The 20,627-nt window shown below is 39.5% G+C and overlaps 1 long non-coding RNA gene across 1 annotated transcript in view; it reads left to right on the top strand.

The window, feature by feature from the left end:
* The first annotated feature begins 505 nt into the window (after positions 1-505).
* LOC107968413 (uncharacterized) overlaps positions 506-20,627 on the top strand; it is a 175,448-nt gene continuing 155,326 nt past the window's right edge. Inside the window, exons 1-2 of the long non-coding RNA XR_001709560.2 lie at positions 506-661; positions 1,002-1,062. This is a non-coding gene — a long non-coding RNA (uncharacterized LOC107968413). The remainder of the gene's footprint in view (positions 662-1,001; positions 1,063-20,627) is intronic.

Here is a 20,627-nt window from a genome sequence, read left to right as displayed (position 1 = left end):
CATTATTCCTCCTTTTCTGCAAAATTTATTGAGCAATTGCTATGTGTCAGGTAATTTTGGTGCGAAGACTGCAAAACTGTATCAGACATAAAAAGTAATTAAAATAATTCCACTAATTGCAATCCAGTACGATAAGTCCTCTAAGAGAAGTCTATACAAAATATCTGAATACTGAGTGAGGGGAAAGAGGGTAAATTTTTTTCTCTTCTGGTGAAGTAAGAGGGTTTCTAAAATAAGTAACCTTTGAGCTGCATCTTTGATGGTGGTTAAGAACATAGGCTTTGGATGGATAAATTATTTTGCTGCTGCTCCTAACCTATATGCCCTTGTGCCAGTAACCTAAGCTCTCCAAGACCCACACTCCTCATCAGAAAAGCAGGAAATAGAATACTTACTTCATAGGATTGTGGTGAACATGCATGAGCTATATAAAGCACTTAGCAAGGTGCCTGACAGAAGGTGACCTTAGCTGTTACTAATTTTAATGGCTGTGTATTATGATTATCACCAAGGGACAGATGAGTGGGAAAGAAGAGGAAAACATTCTAGAAGACAGCACAGCCTGTGCAAAGGCATGGGGGCACCTCTTTCCTTCATGTTACCCTTAGACATGCAGAGCTACAACATACAAGATCTGACCCTGGCCTGGAGGAGGTGGAGGGTGAGAGGGAGGGTACTTGGATATTTACAGAGGAGATGTGTTGTACAGGCTCTTCCAAACCCTGTTTTCAGAGTCCTGACATTGACTGCCTGGCTATGCACCCTTATCCTCCCTTCATCAGCCTTCACCCAGTGGATCATCCCATTTTCTTCCACAGACTAATCCCTTCTCCAGCCCCAGTAGACAGCAAATGGATCATCTGATTGATATCTCAGTATTAGGAAATCATTATCAGGCCCCAGAAAATGATTTTCTGTTACAGAACTGGGATTATTTATTTATTTCGGTACCAACGAATCTATTTTTCACTCAATGGAGATTTTCCATTTTTGGCCCACAGCAATATCCGGAGAGAGAGAGAGAGAGATTCCTATAGAATACAAGACAAGACTATCACAATGGTGAGTAATAAAAAGATAAAATCAAACATATCTTCCTCTGTTGAGTGTGGGGAAACATTGGCAAGGTTGATACAAGCTTAACTGTAGACGCTTTGAAAGCATCCACTGATGTTTAATATGTGAAGGGAAAATATTGCTGCAAGCTCCAATTCTAAGCTGCAGTGGATGAATGAGGTAAGAGAGGTGGAGAATGGAGAAAAGAGAATGTGTTCTCCTCTCCATAATTAAAAGTGAAAGGAGCTTGTGGGTAAGAAAGATGGGGCAGAATGGAGCCATCCATCTGGGTAGCCTCTCTTCCCGCATTCCCGTTTAACCAGGGCTGAGTATGTGATTGCTGCTGAGGACAAGCAGTGGATAAAAACCAGGTAGGTGAAATGCCTTGCATTGCACATTCAAGGCAGGTCCCCAGTGGCTAAAAGGCTGGCATGGAGCTGGACCAGAAAATGTAAATGCGTTCAGTTCATAGGCAGGCAAACTCAAGTTCTTAGAATATAGCAAAACTCCCAAGGCCTCTCCAGAACCTGGGGGAAGATTTGGGTTAATCTACTTCAATTTTATTTTATTCTGAGGGTTTTTAAAAATTTTTTGTTTTTAGATGAGTTTTATTTTTCCTTGGTAGAGAAACCCTTGCTGTATCAAATGCCCTCTCTGGGCTTTAGAACTTCATTAATTAGCATCTTTTAAATGGTTGGGTAATATTCTTTTCTCCCTTTTCCAAGCCATTTCCCCAAGCCTTAATTTTAATAAAGCTGGTGTTCATGAACATTTGAATTTTAAAGCCCTTGGTTATAAGAAAGACAGAAGATGCATTTTAAAAGAAAGCCAATCAAGGATGACTCAAATGATGAACAGGACTTCTCTGCTTTTATGAGTCTACTTTTAAAGATCCAATATTATCTTAAGATACTTTTTCTATTTTTTTCCCCTGTAGATAGAGAGCAACCTAAAAAAAATATGCAGACTTGATTAGCGGGGCAGAGACACTGGGGAGGAGTTACTCTGGCATATTTTAGTGTGGGTGGCAATTTCATTTAAAATAGAGCAATAATAGACCTGTTTTTATTTTTTTCATAGAAGCACTACATTTCAAGCGGTAAAGGTGAACCATTTAAGAGCCTTTTAAAAAGAGAACACATGACTAAAACTCTTTAAGATCCCAAATTGTTCACAGAATTTATGCAGCGATGAATACATTTGCCAGTGTAGACTGTTAAAGGCAGAATGCTTGGAAATCGACTGCACGGTTACCCACCTGCCTGGTGCAAGGTTGTGCGTTTCCCCAGCAACTGGGATAACATCATAACCGCTTACAGTGCTGCAGAGCCTGCAGCCCCCTGGGCGGCTTCAGGTGGTAGTGATGCTATCAGCTGTTGCCAGGGCAACGAAAAACCTTGACCTTCTGAGACCTGCCAGGCAAGGAGTGGAGAAATACAGATTTTGAGTCCTGTCTGGAGGTCTGCTGGTGATTAAAGGAATATAATTATGTAGCTATCTGCCACTAAATTACTTATTAAATTCACATACACATACAAATCAATGCATAATACCTAAATAATGCATACATGCTTGCAAGCAGTCTCCATTTAGTAGGTAGAGGGTGCTTCCATATTTGGAAGTGGTAAATGTTTTTATGCCCTCCATGGAATCTACCGGTTGGCAGTTGGTGGTAAGATATTTCCCCCAGTCTTCCCAACCTCATCAACTACTCAGGATTTTTACCTCCTGATTCCAGAACCTGGAAGAAGTATTGAAGAGGTAAATCTGCAGTTACTCTTAAAATGTTTTACATGTCAGAGAGATGAGGTCCCAGAGCAGTGAGGTGATTTGCCTTAGATCATACAGATTTAGGGAAAGAGAAATAGGATTGTGCTTCTCTTGTGTGTGTCCCTTTTCATCCTAACTTACACTGGCTGCCTGCCTCTCTCTCTCTCTCTATATATATAAAATGAATATCTTTCAGTTTTTTGTTCTGCAAAGTATTTCCTCGGCTTCTGAAGCACCATCTTTTCTGACATCTTTCTACACTATTATTGACCGAATCCCCATTGTCTTCTATCTTGAGTGTTTTTGGGAGGGAATGCAGGAGGCATCTGTCTATGTACCTATTGGCTTATGATGACCTCAAGTACCTCTACTTTAGAGCTAAAGGAAGTACAATCCAATCTTTCTTCAAAGTTTATTATTCTCCCTGTCATCGTGGAAATTACCCCTGCTTACTTCCTGAAGAGTAGTTTCAGCACCTTTGGTATCCTGAATATTGGGGAACCAATGGGGGACTCATTTAAACCATGTCCGTGTTCTGAGTTTTATTGATCACTGTATACTCCCTTCTCTCCAAATGTAGAGTGTTTTGATGGTGTTCAATTACCATTTGTCATTCACTCAGTTTAGTTTTATGCTTACAACACCTTAATGTATTGTGAGAAGAAAAGGATTCTGAAAAGCTCACGTTTCTGGAAAAATAAACATTGGCCCTACTTATTAATTTTTGTAGTAGCTCTATCTTGGTGCTGGTACAACAGGCTCGGTGATTGCCTAGGAGAGAGGACTGTGATATAATTCTAGATGCAAATAATAAAGCCATATTTCACCTAGCAACGATATAATGGGGGAGGGTCAGACCATTAGTGGGCATCAAGACAGAATAAACTATGCTTCCAGTGTACTTACTCCATGAGGAAAGACCCTTTTCATGATTCCGTTCCTCATGAAAGAGAGTAAATCTGTTTTTCTTCCCTTCTGGTAATTGCATTTTTGGACACAATTGCCGACATCCCACAGGTGGGGATATTGGATTCCATTGAGGATTTGATGTAGTAACTTAGCTCTTGGCTTTTTTTGTGGTGCTAAATGCCATTTTGCTGAGTAATCAGCATGTTTTCCGAGTGAATGTGGTGCGCCATCTGCAATCTGTTTACTTAACTTCATGAGCTCCATTTCTTCAAAGGTGAAGAGCAGAGCTTTTAAACAGAAATTTGAAATGGGTTCTTAACAGAACCTTGCTTGTTACTTACAGAGTCAGAGACTATTAAAATACAAAGAACTTGAAAAAAAGAAGAATTCAGTTACTTTGGATCACTGATCATCATCCCTGAATTGGTGTAATTTGCTTAAATTGCTGAGTGGAACCCAGAGTTCTGGGTTTCGCATTCAGCTTGTAACTACTTTTATTTTTGTAGCACTTAGGCTCTCTCTAAAGCTACTGTTTACCTTTCTAAGTTGCATTCAAGAAAGCCTGATAGATAAAAATCCAAATTTGCAAAACAGATCAATTAGTGGACCAGTATTCCAACCACAGAGAAAATTGACAGCATGGCTTCTTAAATAAAATCATGCTTCACTGGTGAGTTTGAAATAGAATTTGATTTCCCCCATTGTATAGGTGAAGAAACTGAGATTAGAACTGTCTCCCAAATATAAAAATTTGATTCACACACAACCTTTGAGGAATATATCTATTATGTAAAAGATGATATGCTTGCATGCAGAGAATGATGTCAGTGACACAAATTCTCAGTGGGAAAACTGTCATAAGATTTGAGATTCTGTTATAAAATCCCTGAGTCTTCCAAAGTTCTTGTTATAAGTGAAATAAACCTTTCACTTATCTCTGGAGATTGTCTCCCTTTTCTCTATGTACCACCAAACTGAGAAAAGCTGAACTGCCATCTTCTGGAAACATCTCAGCATTCATCCACAAGCGTGTACCTAGCCAAGTCAGTAAAGCTAAGAGAGAAGAAGCAGGGGAATAATTATATTTTATATGTAAACCATTGTTTTCTTGCTCACTTTACCCAAAGTGATCTTGTTTATAATGTGACCCCACTTCTTGGCCACAGCAAACTAGCCTAGAGGTGAACCCCACTCCAGTCAAACCTATTGCATTCTCCGTCCATCAAATTGGAATTAAATGACATAGACAGGAAGTCAGTCTAGTGGTTGTGGGTGCTAGAATCAAAGGTTTATGTAACCTTTGGGCTGGAGAATACCGTCAATTATATGAACAGTAATAATAAAACAGAGAAAGCTAAAAGTTATAGAAAGAAGAGATGCTCAAAAAGATGCAGCATCTGGAATCCATGTGGCTAGGACAGTTCTGCTTGAAAAGTTTTCAGTAGCTGTAAGATCCTGATTCTACTTCCTCACCTTTATTTTAATATGCATATCTTTATATGAACTTTTTCTGGAGCGAGTTCTGAATGAGTTTGGTCTCTTTTGCAACTTCAGGAGCCCCCAGCATCCTGTTCTTTGTGAAATAGCCTTCCGTACAACTGCTTAGTTGCATCAGTGACCTATTTTGAATGTGATTAATAAATTCAAAGATTGCACCATCAATTATTTTCACCTAGGGTCTCCTGAGCCCTAGACATTTGTCCATTTCAGGATTCTCCCAAACCATGGCTTAGGGTTCACCTTATTCTTTCCCACATTTTTCTGCAAATATCTGAGGCTGCTATTCTCCCAAGCCCATTGTACTCATATACTTTCTGTATCTGTAAATATTATTTCTTTTACCGTCCATTGGTCTAGATGCAAAAGTCAGCCCTTTACACTTTCCAAAGATAATACACTTACAAAGTCCTTCAAAAGCATATTACTCAACACTGTGGGTCATAGGGAGGGTTTCTATTATGTAGTGTGCAGCAAAACATAACAAACAACAAGTCCCAAATCTCTAAAAACATCTTGGATATCACTATTCTCTGAGCTCCCTTTTCAGACACTGCCACCAGGATTGTACCTTTTAAAATATTTTTTCCCATACTACTTACATCTTGATATTCTTCTCTGCTTTCTCTCTCCTGTTTCTCTCTCATATAACCTCTCTTTTGTCATCTGGCCTTTTCCTCCTCAAAGAAACATAGAAATCCTTCTTCATTTTTAAGGCAGATGAGATCCTTTCCTCTCTCAGAAAACTTGGCAATAGCCAGGGCCTAAGCCTTGGCAAACACAACTTCTCACCAGGATTTCATAGGTATTTTCTCAAAGCCTGTGTCCTCTGTAAGTAGAATTCTAGTTCCAGCTGCCAAGGTAGCCATGAGAGTGATAGTAGTAGTCATAGTCATTCTCTCTCAATACTCTGATACATCAATTCAAATCATTTGGACTTTATACCATCAATGATTTTCAATCAGTCCTTCATTATGGAGCTGCCTCATGGGCCTCTATCTGGCAGAGAGAGAGTGACTGAGCAGGGGAGGATCCTGGTCCCTTAAGATCCACCAAATCCAGAGCCTCACAGAGTGCCTCTGCTTCACACAATAGAGTTGTATGTAAGAATATGTTTGAAGAGAAAGGTCACACTGCTAAAAATAGCTTATAACCTCCTGAAAAAAGACATGAGATGCCACTGAAGAATTTTAAGCAGGGCAGCGACAAGATTTAACTCACTGTGGTGGGACCGAGAGGAGAGGCCCTGGGGTTAGGGTATCCAGTTAGGGAATTCACACTGGGGCCTAGCAAGATGGTGAGAGCCTGAATCAAGGGGATAGCTGTTGGAACGGAGAGGAAAAGTCACTGGACTTGGTGGCCAATATGACTTTAGGATTTAAGCAAGAGGAAGGCATCCTGTATCTACAATATTTCTAACCTTGTGACAAGGTGAATCTTGGTGCCACTACTGAAAGGAGGGAGTAAGGTAGGAGAGCTTGATTTTGGAGGGTAGGTGGGGATGTAGGTTTGACCCTGTATATTTTGAAATCATTGTGCTTTCTGAATCTGCATCTAAAAATGGGTAGCAGCCAGGTGTACACATGAACCTGTTGCTCAAGAGAGAGTTTAGATTTGGGAATCATTCATGATACAGGGTCACTTCAAGGCATGGAGTGAGAAAGATTAGGAATGAGAAGAGAGGACTTTTAAGCATGAGAAATGGGGAACATGCACATTGAATGCCAAGAAAGAAGCAGAGGGGCCTGAGAGGGAGGGGGCAGAGAGGCAATAAAAGAAACCAAAGGGTAAGTTATAGAAGCTAAGGGAAGAGAAAGTTGGAGTGGGGAGCTTGGTCAAATATTAACATGAAATCATGCAAATTGTAGCCTGGCAAGTGTCTTTGTATTTGGCACTTAGAATGTTGATAAGATCTAAGAAGGCGATGTCTGCAGAAACCAGGTATTGGAGTGTAACTAGGAAATGACAAACAGAGGAAGCAAAGGAGAGGGAAGGATGGCAAAATGGGAGTTTGAGGACAATTATAGGCAAAGAGGAAGAAGCCAAGGGATAAGAGATAACAAAAGTCAAAGAAAGAGAGAACCTAATAGATAGACAAGTGACTCAAAAGAAGTTAGAATGACTGGGATTATGAACACCAGGGGAGGTGCTCACCACGGAGAAGGGACACCCCTTCAAGAAGATCAAAATAGATAAAGACACATTGGAAGACTCTTTGAAATTTTTACAGTGTGTTTTTTTCATTTTAAATTTATAAAGTGCTTCTATGGGTTGAATGTTTGTGTCCCTCCCGTCACCCCACTTCCACAATTCATATGTTGAGTCCTAATCCCCAATGTGATGGTATTAAGAGGTGGAGGCTTTGGGAGATGATTAGTTCATAAGAGTGCTGCCCTCATGAAAGGAATTAATGCTCTTATAAAAACAGCTTTCAGTGAGCTTGTTTGCTCTTTCTGCCGTATAAGGTTACAGCTAGAAGGCACCATGTTCACAGCAGAGAGTGAGTCCTCACCACACAGTGAATCTACTGGTGCCTTGTTCTTGGACTTCCCAGCTACCAGAACTGTGAGCAATAAATTTATGTTGTTTGTAAATTATCCAGTCTATGGTATTTTTGTTACAGCATCCCAAATACACTAAGACAAGTGCTTTGTGTAATTTCATTTGTAAAAGCCCCTACAGCCCTGAGATTCATGCCATAATTGTGTAAAAGGAGAAACTGAGGGAAAGAACCATGATATCCGACACCTAATCATCATATTGCAAATGGATGCTTCAGAATGCATGGTGATATTTCATTCAAACAGCCAAGGCAATCTTAATGGCATCAGCCTAGTGACTGAAAGGAGCTGAATGGTTATCAGACAGCTTAGCGCCTGGCTGGCCTCATGACAGAAATAACTGAATTGACTGAAAAAATATTCAGATTGTTGGAGTCATTCAGATAGTCTCAGACTGTAACTCAATTGGAACAAATGAAGACCAGTAAAGTTTGCATCTTTGCATTAACACAGAAGCAGCCAGCTGAAAAGTTTAAAATAAAATAAAATGTAAAAAATTAAACTGTTTATGTGACACATACAATTCTATGAAAGTAGGTCTGATATTTGGTTTTCACTGAATTAAAAGAACAAGCCAGTTGTTTAAGTACTGTGTAGAAATAGCCAAAACCAAATGTACACCAGGGCTATTTATCTTCACTACCCACGATATAAAAAATCAATATCACTCAGAAATGGTTATTCTCTTTTGTTGGGGAAATGGAGTGTAAGGGTATGGGAGAAGTTTATTGGATGGAGAAGGATTCTGTGATGGTATGGTCATAATGGAGGTTAAGCTTAATTATGACAGTAGCACACTCATGAGAGTTTTAATTCCACATAGGTAGTTTACTGAAGACAGCTGTCAGGTGACTAATGGAGGTTTGGCTATGACTTCATAATCCACACAGCTAGGCTTTTGCCCTAGGTATACAAACTGGCTGACATTAGCAGGCTTTCTCACTTGATAATCTTCTTTTATAACCAAAACTAATCAGTTTATTAAAAGAGTTAAGCACAGCAACAGCAAAGAGCCCTGAGTGTTTAAAGAATATAAATACAGAAAGTAAGACTTTAAAGATTCAGGCAGATTCAATTGGATTTTTTTTTAAGTTTGCTTTAGTTTTTATAAATACTCAACTGGAATGAGTATTTTATAAATACTAGACTGAAATCTATAAGCTAATAATTCTCTTCAGGGAAATACTGATTAGAGATGATCATTCAGGGTGCACTTTAAGTCTACCAATACCTTCTTACTTGTAGCTCAATCCCGATAAATGTCAATTAAGGGTCCAGTTGCCTTTCCATGCCTCCTAACCAGAGGATCTTGGAGGAGCATGTTCTGACCAACTCTTGAAAATAAAAGTTTCTATCCTCCTAGGAAAATTTGCTCTGTCATCAAGGCAAAAATAACTATAAGAGCTGGTCTTAAATATGCTTCATTGATCAGTGACAACTAGCTCAAGTAATCCAACTTCTGAAGGCTAAGGCCATCAGTGACAACACCATGTTTCTGAAATCAGTCAATTGGCAACGTCCTCATTCTAGTGACTGCCTTTCTGAAAGTCAGCCAATCAGAACCAGCCTCACTTGAGCGCCTAAACTTCTGCAGCTAAAGTTCAAGCAATCCCTACACACTAATTGCTTGTTAAAGTCCCCCAGTCCAGAAACTCCATACTTTCCCCAATCCTATATGGACTCAGCTCTCTGCTTTGCTCCCCAAGACTGCACCTTATACACACAGCTTTCTCTTGAAACAATAATTTGGCTTTTTGTTTCAGATAAGGGTGGATTAGGCATAGCTATCCCTGAGAGCTGCATGCTGATGCACTTGTTGGTGACAGAATTTTCAGTTGGTACTTTTCTCAATGGACTTCTTATAAGACTGGCCTTTCCATCTGATCTGCCTTAGTTTCTTCATTCTTCTCACTCCCAGTGTACTACCAATTTATCTTGGACCATAGAGCATTTTGATAAGAATAAAAAAGCATCTGAGCTGGTATTGGTGCAGGAGAGAGAGAGCATCTTTGTAAAATTACTGTAGTAAAAAAGTGCAGTTAGACTGGGTCAACCATTATATCACCATGGGAACTAATTCTAATCTCATTGTGACTCTGTTTCCCCATTAATAAAATGCTAATTATTGAAGCTACTTTCTTGTTCAAGGTGAAATTAATTTAAGATATGCTAACCATGTCATTTAGTGCGTGGAATATAAACTATTTTAAATAACGAATGTTCTATTTCTTCTAGGAATCTAACAAATCCTGGTGGTTTGGCTCGCTCTCTCTCTCTTTAGTATTTATGCTTTCAGAGGTATTTTCAGTTTCTGAGACAGTGAGTCTTGACTGCAGCTGCATACTTCAAATACTTCATAAACTAGGAACAACAGCAGCAAAAGTTTAAAAATAACAGATACTGGTGAGGTTGTGGAAAAAAAGGGAACACTTTTATACTGCTAGTGAGAAGGTAAATGAGTTCAGCCATTGTGCAAAGCAATTTGACTATTTCTCAAAGAAATTAAAACAGAACTACCAATTGACCCAGCAGCCCCATTACTGGGTATATATCCAAAGTGATAGAAATCATTCTACCGTAAAGACACATGCATGTTTATGTTTATTGTAGCACTATTCACAGTAGTGAAGACATGGAATCAACTTAAATGCCCATCAGTGGTAGACTAGATAAAGGAAATGTGGTATGTATATACCATGGAATACTACACAGCCATAAAAAAGAATTAGATCATGTCTTTTGCAGTAACATGGATGGATCTAGAGCCTATTAAGTGAACTAACACAGGGCAGAAAACCAAATACTACATGTTCTCACTTATAAGTGGATGTATTAGTCTGTTCTCATGCTGCTAATACAGATATACCCAAGACCGGGTAATTTATAAAGGAAAGAGGTTTAATTGGCTCACAGTTCAGCATAACTGGAGAGGCCTCAGGAAACTTACAATCATGGTGGAAGGGAAAGCAAACACGTCTTTCTTCACATGGTGGCAGCAAGGAGAACTGTAGAGGGAAGTAGGGGAAATGCCCCTTATAAAACCATCAGATATCATGAGAATTCACTCACTGTCATGAGAACAGCATGGAGGTAACTGCTTCCATGATTGATTTACCTTTCACTGTGTTCCCCCTCACGACATGTGGGGATTATAGGAACCACAATTCAAGATGAGATTTAGGTGGGGACACAGCCAAACCATTTCATTCCTGTATTAGTCTGTTCTCACGCTGCTGTGAAAAAATACCTGAGACTGGGTAATTTATAAAGGAAAGAGGTTTTATTGACTCACAGTTCTGCAGGGCTGGGGAGGCCTCAGGCAACTTACAATCATGGCAGAAGAGGAAGCAAACATGTCCTTCTTCACATAGTGGCAGCAAGAAGTGCAGAGTGAAGGGGAAGAAAACCCCTTGTAAAACCATCAGATCTCAGGAGAACTCACTTACTATCATGAGAACAACATGGAGGTAATAGTCCCCATGATTCAATTACCTCCCACCGACTCCCTCCCATGACATGTGGGGATAATGGGAACTACAATTCAAGATGAGAATTTGGGTGGGATCACAGCTAAACACATATAAGTGGGAACTAAAGATTGAGTGCACATGGACACAAAGAAGGGAACAGCAGACACTGGGACCTACTTGCGGGTGGAGAGTGGGAGGAGGGTGAGGATCGAAAAACTACCTATTGGGTATTATGCTTATTATCTACGTGACAAAATCACCAGTACACCAAACCCCTGTGACATGCAATTTACCTGTATAATAAACATGTACATGTGCCCCTAAGCCTAAAATAAAAAGTAAAATAGTGAGGGTTCTATTTCATCGAAGACTGTCAAATCCCCCCCTTTTTTTTTTATTCTTTAGTAGTTTAGCCTTTAGTACTTTCACTTGTAGAGGAGTTTTTAGTCTATGGGACAGTGAATCTTGACTGCACAGCTACACACTTGAAATATTTCTTAAACTGTAAATAACAGCAGCAACGGCAGCAATAAAAACCCAGTGATTCATATGTAGTAGGTCTGGAGTGGGGCCTAAGCATCTACATTTTCAAATCCTATGCGAGTGATTCTCATATGTATCCAAGATTAAGGAAAGAGGAGTCCCGTTTCAAGGCTCAGAGGTAAAAAGAAGATCATCAAGTGTTTTCCCAATTGTCTGATGCTATTCACTGGGGCAGGAGCAGTGAGCTGTAGTGAGAAATACATGGCTAAGGAGGTAGGGATTGCAGCAAATGCTCTTTCCATGCTCTTTCCTGTGCCTATAGCATAATATTTGTCATATGGAAGGTTTAAATAATTAATGCTTAAAGTTCAGAAATAAAACATCTGTTTTTTTGTTTTGTTTTGATGAATCCCTTCAGACTATAAACACTGAGAACTACTGGTCTAGACCTCTCTCCTAAGATTGAGACCTGTGAGGCCCTTCCATGTAGACATATTGTAGACTCAGCCCAACTCCAGGCTTCTGCAACGAGACTGCTTGGTTTAGAATCTGGCTCTATGCCTGACCAACTGTGTGTCTTCAGTTATTTTTCCCCCATCTCATAGTGGCAGTGGGAAAATCCCATGAGATTAATATTTGGAAACACATAAGTGACCAACAAAGAGATAAACCTCAATAAATGTGGTTATTATTATATTTGTTATCCAATTTATTAATCTTTCCCCCATACCCACTTTCCTCAGTTATACCCTGTGTAGTGAATGGTAGAACTAGCCCTGATTGCTCAAGTGGAACACCTGGGGGCAGCCTTTGACATCTCCCTCTAATCTATCCTCTATGTCTAGTGCACTTTCTGACACTGTCAGAAATGACAATGTTTTTTCTTACCATCACTCAGTTCAGGCCATGTTTGACTTTGTCCAGGACTCCTACAACAGATCCCTCTTGGGTCTCCCGACTCTAGTTTTACGTAAAACTGCACACTCAGTGTGCAGCTTGCCTCCAGACTCCGCTTTCCAAACTGCAGAGAAAATTATGTCATTGCCTTGCTTGAAACCCTCAGTGACTTCCAATTGTTCTTGGGATACTGTGAAAACCTCCTCATACATTGAACAAGGTCTTGCTTCTTTGGCCCTTGTTAACCTCTTCAAGTCTCAGCTCTTTGACACCCTCCTTGCACAATATGCTGCATCAGTTTGGACCACCCTTCTGTGCTGTAGCTGTGCCAAACTTCTCTGAACATCCCCCAGTGTCATTGTCTCCATCTGGAGCACTTTCACTGTGAATGCAGAATGAAGCATATGAGATGCAGGAGGATTGGAACCCAAAGGAGATGTTGATTATTTCAAGAGCCCTCCTGTTCTAAATTCTCACATTCTATAATAAAAGTACTTGCCTCCTGGGTTGGTGATGATGATGATAATGATTGGTGGTTTCTACCCACCCTTTAATTTCGTCAGCAAGCTCCAGCTGCTAACTCAGACTCTCTCAAAATAATTTAATGTTCTGTTCCAGTGCTCAAGGAAATTATTGTAACATTCTCACTCAGTACCTTCTTGATCTCTTGTTTGGATTCCATTTCTAATCACCAGTTGGCCTCTGTAAAGCCTTCTTTTATTCTTGCTTCTCACTTCTGGATTTGATAGATTTTTGTTACCCTTTTGCTTAAACTTCAGCTTTTCACAGTGGACTTTGGGTTGCTAGATTGTCCTTGGCAACTGGAGTTGTATTCAGCAGGAATCCTCTATTCCTAACCCAGTCCTGTAAAACCCAACCCAGAGCCAATCTCTGGCCAGAACTCCAGGATCTGCTTTGACTGCCCTTGGAATTAAAAAAGTAAGACATTAATCATTGGACTGCTAGGCAATTCTTTCAGAATGATAATCTATAATTAGTAGGCTCAAAATTGAACTTGATTTTCTTAACAGTAAAGTAGAAAATGCCCAGGTTTTAAGATTTTAACAGTGTGTGTGTGTGTGTGTGTGTGTGTGTGTGTATGTATGTAAACATCTAAATGAGAAGAACAAGAAATACAAACCTAATTGTAGCACTAATAATGAAGGAAATCTTGCCAGACAAATTTTAACTTCATTATTGGCTTTAATTAGCAAATGAGTGGACAAATAGAATATAGTGAATGTCCCTGGTCTTGACTTGATTAACACATTGCACAGAGCACTTCACAAAATGATAGCCCATCAGGGCATTTAAATTGTCTTAGAAGTGAACATTTGCAGCAGTGGAGAACTGGCTGGCTGCATGCAAAGGGAAGGTACTAGAAATGACAGGCTTTTGGGAATATGATGACATGGACCCTGTCTTATTCAGCATCTTTCGTAATGATGTGGAAGGGGAAGCACACAGTGTATTAATTAAATTTGACAAGGATGCTGATTTGGTTAGCAGAGTGAACCTAGAGGGTTTACAACATGGTGAGAAAATAGGAAGAAGAAAATACAGTTTGGAAAAATGCGAATAGTGCATTCTGGGAGAATTAAGCCATTAGAAAAATATTCAGGGATCCTGATACGATAACTGGGGCACATTTAAGGAAATAGAGATGGAAAGGCCACACTTGTTTTCCTTCCCCAAGTGGGGCATGCCGCATCACTTCTTATACATCCCCTAAGGCTAAATAAAATCTGTACCACTGATAAGGCTTCAGCAAGAGAATTTTTTTTTTTTTTTTACTGAGATTAAGATATTGGGAGTTGATGGTTTCTATACATTTTACTTAAATGATTCTTTATCTCAGCTATATCTCACTACCATTGTAGTTTTTAATCTCTTGTCAACCTTCTGTATAATGGCTTCCTCTTATGGACAGAGGGCATCTCTTTGGGGTCAGATACCCTTTTCATCTCTATTCAGCCAGGGTTTTTCATTAGGGTTTGGGGCTGCCTGCAGGTAGGGATTAATTTCTACTTTGTCAACTATATTAAAATAACTTGTTAAAATAATCAAAACTTTGCATTTGTTTTTCCTAATGGTATTCAGTTTCCTGGCTGCTCGCAGTGACCTTTCAAAGCCTGTTTATCCTGAGAATGTATGTCATAATTAACTTTGATTTATTCCTTTCGTTTGCACACCATTTTGAAAACATGTAATTGCTTTCTCAGTCTGTTCTTTCCTGCAGCTCCTTAGATTCCATAGATCTATTTTTGACCCAGGCTTTGTCAGCCCTTACTTAGTCTGTTGGCTAGATCACATGTGTAACGATGTTAAAAATGGTTTGGTTCTAATATTAGGTTTTATGTTTTGTCAGTTACATGACGATGACCTTAAGGAATGAAGGATGCTCTATCCTGCTGAGTGATTTATCTTCAAGTGAGTATGAGAGAGTGACCCATAGGGTAGAGTAAGTGGTCTCTACTGAGAAAACAACAATTTCTACTGTTCATGCTTCCTGGCCATGAAGATGGTCGGTCACCCACAATAAATACGTTGCTTAGTGTTATAAGGTTCTCTTCTATAGGGTCCTGTAGACCATTTTCAGTTGCCTACTGTTAAGAGTGTTCTTCCCACCCTATAATTCTAAATGTAGAGTCATTTCCCTCAGCTGCATGAAGGAGTTTGGAAACAGGTAAGAGGGAGACTTCAAGCCCCTCGAATGTGCCTTGGAGCACTACCAAATGACAGTATTTTGTCATTTAGCCCAGCATCTTCCCTCAGTCCTTCAGGTGGCCTCCTAAGAGGTACTTAGAGGTGTGTCAGGTATGGCCTCATATGCCATTTGCATTCTATGTCTCCTTTAAATTCTGCATGTGTGGGAAAAAATAAGTATCTCAGGTCTTTTGATCTAAAAACAAATTCAACCAAACCACAAAATTAGTGGTTGGCCTGGCACAGTGGCTTGAACCTGTAGTTGCAGCTACTTGGGAGGCTAAGATTGAAGGATTGCTTGAGGCCAGAAATTTGAGACTATAGTGTGCTGTGATCATGCCTATGAGTAGCTACTGAACTCTAGCCTGGACACTATAGTGAGACCCGTAACTCCAAAGAAAATTTTTTAAAACTTAGCACTTGGCTGGGTGCGGTGGCTCATGCCTGTAATCCCAGCACTTGGGGAGGCCAAGGCAGGTAGATCATTTGAGGTCAAGAGTTCGTGAGCAGCCTGGCTAACACGGTGAAACCCCATTTCTATTAAAAATACAAAAATTAGCTCAGCATGGTGGCATGCACCTATAATCCCAGGTACTTGGGAGGCTGAGGCACAAGAATTGCTTGAACCCAGAAGGCAGAGGTTGCAGTGAGCCAAGATCAAGCCACTGCACTCCAGCCTGGGTGACAGAGCGAGAGCGAGACTCCATCTCAAAAAACACAAAACACAAAAAAACGGCACTTGACTCATTGACTTAGTACATATATGCTAATTTTATAAGTATTGGACTTTCAGCAACTTTCCTGATTTTTTCAAGTCCTTAATTTATCTGCCTAATAAACACAATAATTCTTGCTATGTAATGTTATTGCGAGGATTGAATGAAACAATAAGTTAAAGCCCCTTGGTGCAGAAAGGTCCCTGCTATCAGAATGCTATCAGTTGTCATTCACTTTCCCTGATCCTCATTTAATCTCATTTGCAAAAAAGCAAATTAGATTTGAAATAGCTTCTTGTTATTTGATGTCTGTTAGCATTTTGGTAAGAATTCAATGATCATGGAGGCAAAAGCAATTGGCAAATATAGAGCCATACTGTAGAAGTCTCAGGTGATCAGTTATTTTTGCTGGGTTCAAGGTGATTTTGTTATGTACCTGGAATTCACTTGGTCCAGATTGACTTAAAAAAAAAAGTCATAAACTAAGTAAAAAGTAAGAATGAACCAACCTGTATTTTTCCATTCCTTTAAACCTTTATTGCTTACATTTAAAGTTGAGAACCAGAATAGTTTCCCTGTCACCTAGGATGGGGTTGGCAATCGTCTCCTTTGAAAATACAGAAGACATTTATGCAGCCAAAAAACACGTGAACAAATGCTCACCATCACTGGCCATCAGAGAAATGCAAATCAAAACCACAATGAGATACCATCTCACACCAGTTAGAATGGCAATCATTAAAAAGTCAGGAAACAACAGGTGCTGGAGAGGATGTGGAGAAATAGGAACACTTTTACACTGTTGGTGGGACTGTAAACTAGTTCAACCCTTGTGGAAGTCAGTGTGGCGATTCCTCAGGGATCTAGAACTAGAAATACCATTTGACCCATCCATCACATTACTGGGTATATACCCAAAGGATTATAAATCATGCTGCTATAAAGACACATGCACAAGTATGTTTATTGCAGCACTATTCACAATAGCAAAGACTTGGAACCAAGCCAAATGCCCAGCAACGATAGACTGGATTAAGAAAATGTGGCACATATACACCATGGAATACTATGCAGCCATAAAAAATGATGAGTTCATGTCCTTTGTAGGGACGTGGATGAAATTGGAAATCATCATTCTCAGTAAACTATCGCAAGAACAAAAAACCAAACACCACATGTTCTCACTCATAGGTGGGAATTGAACAAGGAGAACACATGGACACAGGAAGGGGAACATCACACTCTGGGGACTGTTGTGGGGTGGGGGGAGGGGGGAGGGATAGCTTTAGGAGATATACCTAATGTAAATGACGAGTTAATGGGTGCAGCACACCAACATGGCACATGTATACATATGTAACTAATCTGCACATTGTGCACATGTACCCTAAAACTCAAAGTATAATAATAATAATAAAAAAAGAAAAGATAATACAGTTAGAAGATACCATAGGCCTGTAGGTCGTATGGTCTTAGTTGCAACTTTTCCACTCTGCCATTGTAGTGCAAACACTGCTATAGACAACACACAAGCAGGAGTGTTTTCCAATACAATTTTACTTCCAAAATCAGGTGGTGAGCTGGTTTGTCGTGTAGGTCATAGTCTCTGGATACCAATTGTACAATAATACGGACATGATGATGTTCTAAAAAATATTAAAATGCTTTTGAGTAAGTCTAAAGAGCGATGGGTTCTCCCCACCCCCTGACCCCAGGGATGAAGAACTCTAGCAAGGACCTAGTTGGAAAGCTATGTAAATTATTTCAGTAGTGTAAATAAATGGGCAAATTAAATTACTTAGACTACAAACCATCTGGTTGAATTTTTGGTTTGTCTATTTACAGTAATCATATTAACTGGATTGTCATCTCAGACCAACTTCCCAGAGGTTTTTAGATAAAATCCTGAGTGGATAAATTATCCTTGAAGGACAAATCATCATCTTCAGCTTTTTCTTTTTTTATGGAAAGAGCCCACTTTAGAAAGTTTGAGAACATCTAGAACAAAGCAATGGGAATCATTAAAGCTCTGAAAAAAATTGTGAAGAGTACTCACAGTAATTATGGTTATTCAGCATGAAAAAGAGAAAATGAAGTCTTAAAACATGTTGAGTTATTATATAGGCCTAATGTCTTCCAAGACCCCTTCTCTGAGTGTCACCTCCTAACCCCCACATTCTTCTTTTTCTTTTTTTTCCTTTCCCAAACCACTTTTAGAAGGGTTCTACTGAATTTAATGGGACAGAGGCTGTTTAAGTGACCATAAGAAAATATTTTTATTCTTTAGAAAAATCATTAGATAGTAGTAATCACCCAGAAAAAAATCACTTTATTCTACAAATGAGGAAACTGAGTCCCATGCAAGTTTTACAACTTTTCAAAAGCACCCAGTTATCTGGTGACAGAACTGGATCCAGAAATTGAGAAGCCCAATTCCAAAGCCAGTGGCCTCTGTGATGTGACTCAGCAACTCCCCAAATTTTATATTAATGAATGATTTGCAACTTACAGAGTATTCTATTTGGTGGTGTTCTTGATTCTCACCTCAGTTCTTTAAGGTAGGTGGCCTTGCGTGCTGAGTTTTAATCAATGTTTTACCACTAACTAGCTTTAAAAGGCAAAATTTAACCTCTCAGAACTTACATTTCCATTACTGAATACAGTAATACTTATCCTGTTACAAGAAACAGAAGCAACAAGGCATGCAAACATACTGTATGAAACTAGAAAGTGCTGTTCAAAGCAGGATTATTATTTCTGTTTTACAGAAAATTCTGAGACTCAGAGAAATGTAGTGAACTTGTCCAGGGTTGGGAGGATAAAAGTGATGTCCTGTAAACCTGTCTCTAGCTGCCCTCCTTCTTTGTCCAGTGCTCTTTCCACTCTAATCATGTTACCTCCTCCTGCGAGCAGGTCTGAGACATAAATGTAGAGGGCAAGGTTGATGAACTGCAGGCTGCTGGATGTGAAATACCCCTGATCTGGGCTCTGTGTTCCCTGGTTCATGTAGACTCTTGCCTCACACTGTATCTGTTCATCTGTGTACTCATTTATCTAAAGGAAGAAAAGAGAAAGAGTGAAAGGAAAGGAAAGGAAGCAAGAAAGGAGAAGGAAGGAGAGAAAGAAATACCTATTTGAAGATTAATCTTACATATAGGACTCAGTTCTCTCAATAAATCTGCAGAGTTTAGTTGGAGGTACCTACCACCAAGGCCAGGTAACTCTTTGGTCAGCACCACCTAGAAATGTACAGCTCCTACAAGAGGGAATGCTGAGCAGAGCCATCAGCATCTCCATTTTCTTTCTCCATTTTCCTAAGGATATGTCAAAAACGCAGAGAGTACATGACAAACATCATTCTGGGCCTTGGATTGGACTTGTGGCTTATTGGAAAGACAACATGAGGATTTGGAGTCATACAGGCCAGAAAAGTAATTACAGCTTTGTCATTGCCACCTGACATGAGACTTCAGATTCTGGCTCTGTGTAATGAGCGTGAGCACTTCACTGGATTATTTGGGGGTTAAATGAGATAACATCTGTAAATGGCAAGACACTGTGCCCGACACATCGTAAACATGAAAATAACACTATTGAGGACTTGTTATGTGCTAGACATTATTTTAAGTGCTTCACATGATCAACAAATTAAACACAGAAAAACACAAGAATTAGGTTAATATCATTCCCCTTTCACGATGGAGGAAACAGACACATAAAGAAGTTGGGTAAGTTGACAGCATCACGCAGTTTAGGAGTGTTGGAACCAAGATTTGATCCCAGGCAGTCTGACTCCAGATCCCTGGGGTTTTCTATAATTTTTATTTTTTACTGAGGTATAATTGACGTTCAGTAAACTGCCTCTGAAAAATGTACAGTTTGATGAGTTTTCTGTTTTTTAAAAATTTTTAATTTTTGTGGGTACATAGTAGGTATATATATTTCTGGAGTACGTGAGCTATTTTGGTACAGGCATGCAATGTGAAATAACCATGCCTTCCAGAATGAGTTATCCATCACCTCAAGCATTTATCCTTTGTGTTAGAAACAATCCAATTGTAGTTATTTTTAAATGTACAATTAAGTTACTGTGGACTATAGTCACCTTATTATGCTATCGAATAGTAGGTCTTATTCATTCTTTCTGTTCTTTTTGTACTCATTAGCCATCCCAGCCCCTCACTACCCTTTCCAGGCACTGGTAACCATCCTTCTACTCTCTGTGTCCATGAGTTCAACTGTCTTGATTGATAGATCCCACAAATAGGTGAGAACATGTGATGTTTGTCTTTCTATGCCTGGCTTATTTCACTTAATGACCTCCAGTTCCATCCATGTTGTTGCAGATGATAGGAGATATCATTCTTTTTTATGGCTGAATACTACTCCATTGTCTATATGTACCACATTTTCCTTATCCGTTCATTTGACATACATACATACTTATGAGACCATCACCACAAATGAGATGAGGAATACATACCAACAACCCCCATGCTCCTTTGTCATCTCTTCTACTTGCCTATCCCAGAAAACCGCTAATCTACTTTCTGACTCTATAG

The sequence above is a fragment of the Pan troglodytes genome, chromosome 16 (genome assembly GCF_028858775.2).
Source record: "Pan troglodytes isolate AG18354 chromosome 16, NHGRI_mPanTro3-v2.0_pri, whole genome shotgun sequence".
NCBI classification, from domain to species: domain Eukaryota; kingdom Metazoa; phylum Chordata; class Mammalia; order Primates; family Hominidae; genus Pan; species Pan troglodytes.
Note: the sequence above shows the minus strand (reverse complement) of the source record. Positions and strands in the feature narration are given on the sequence as shown.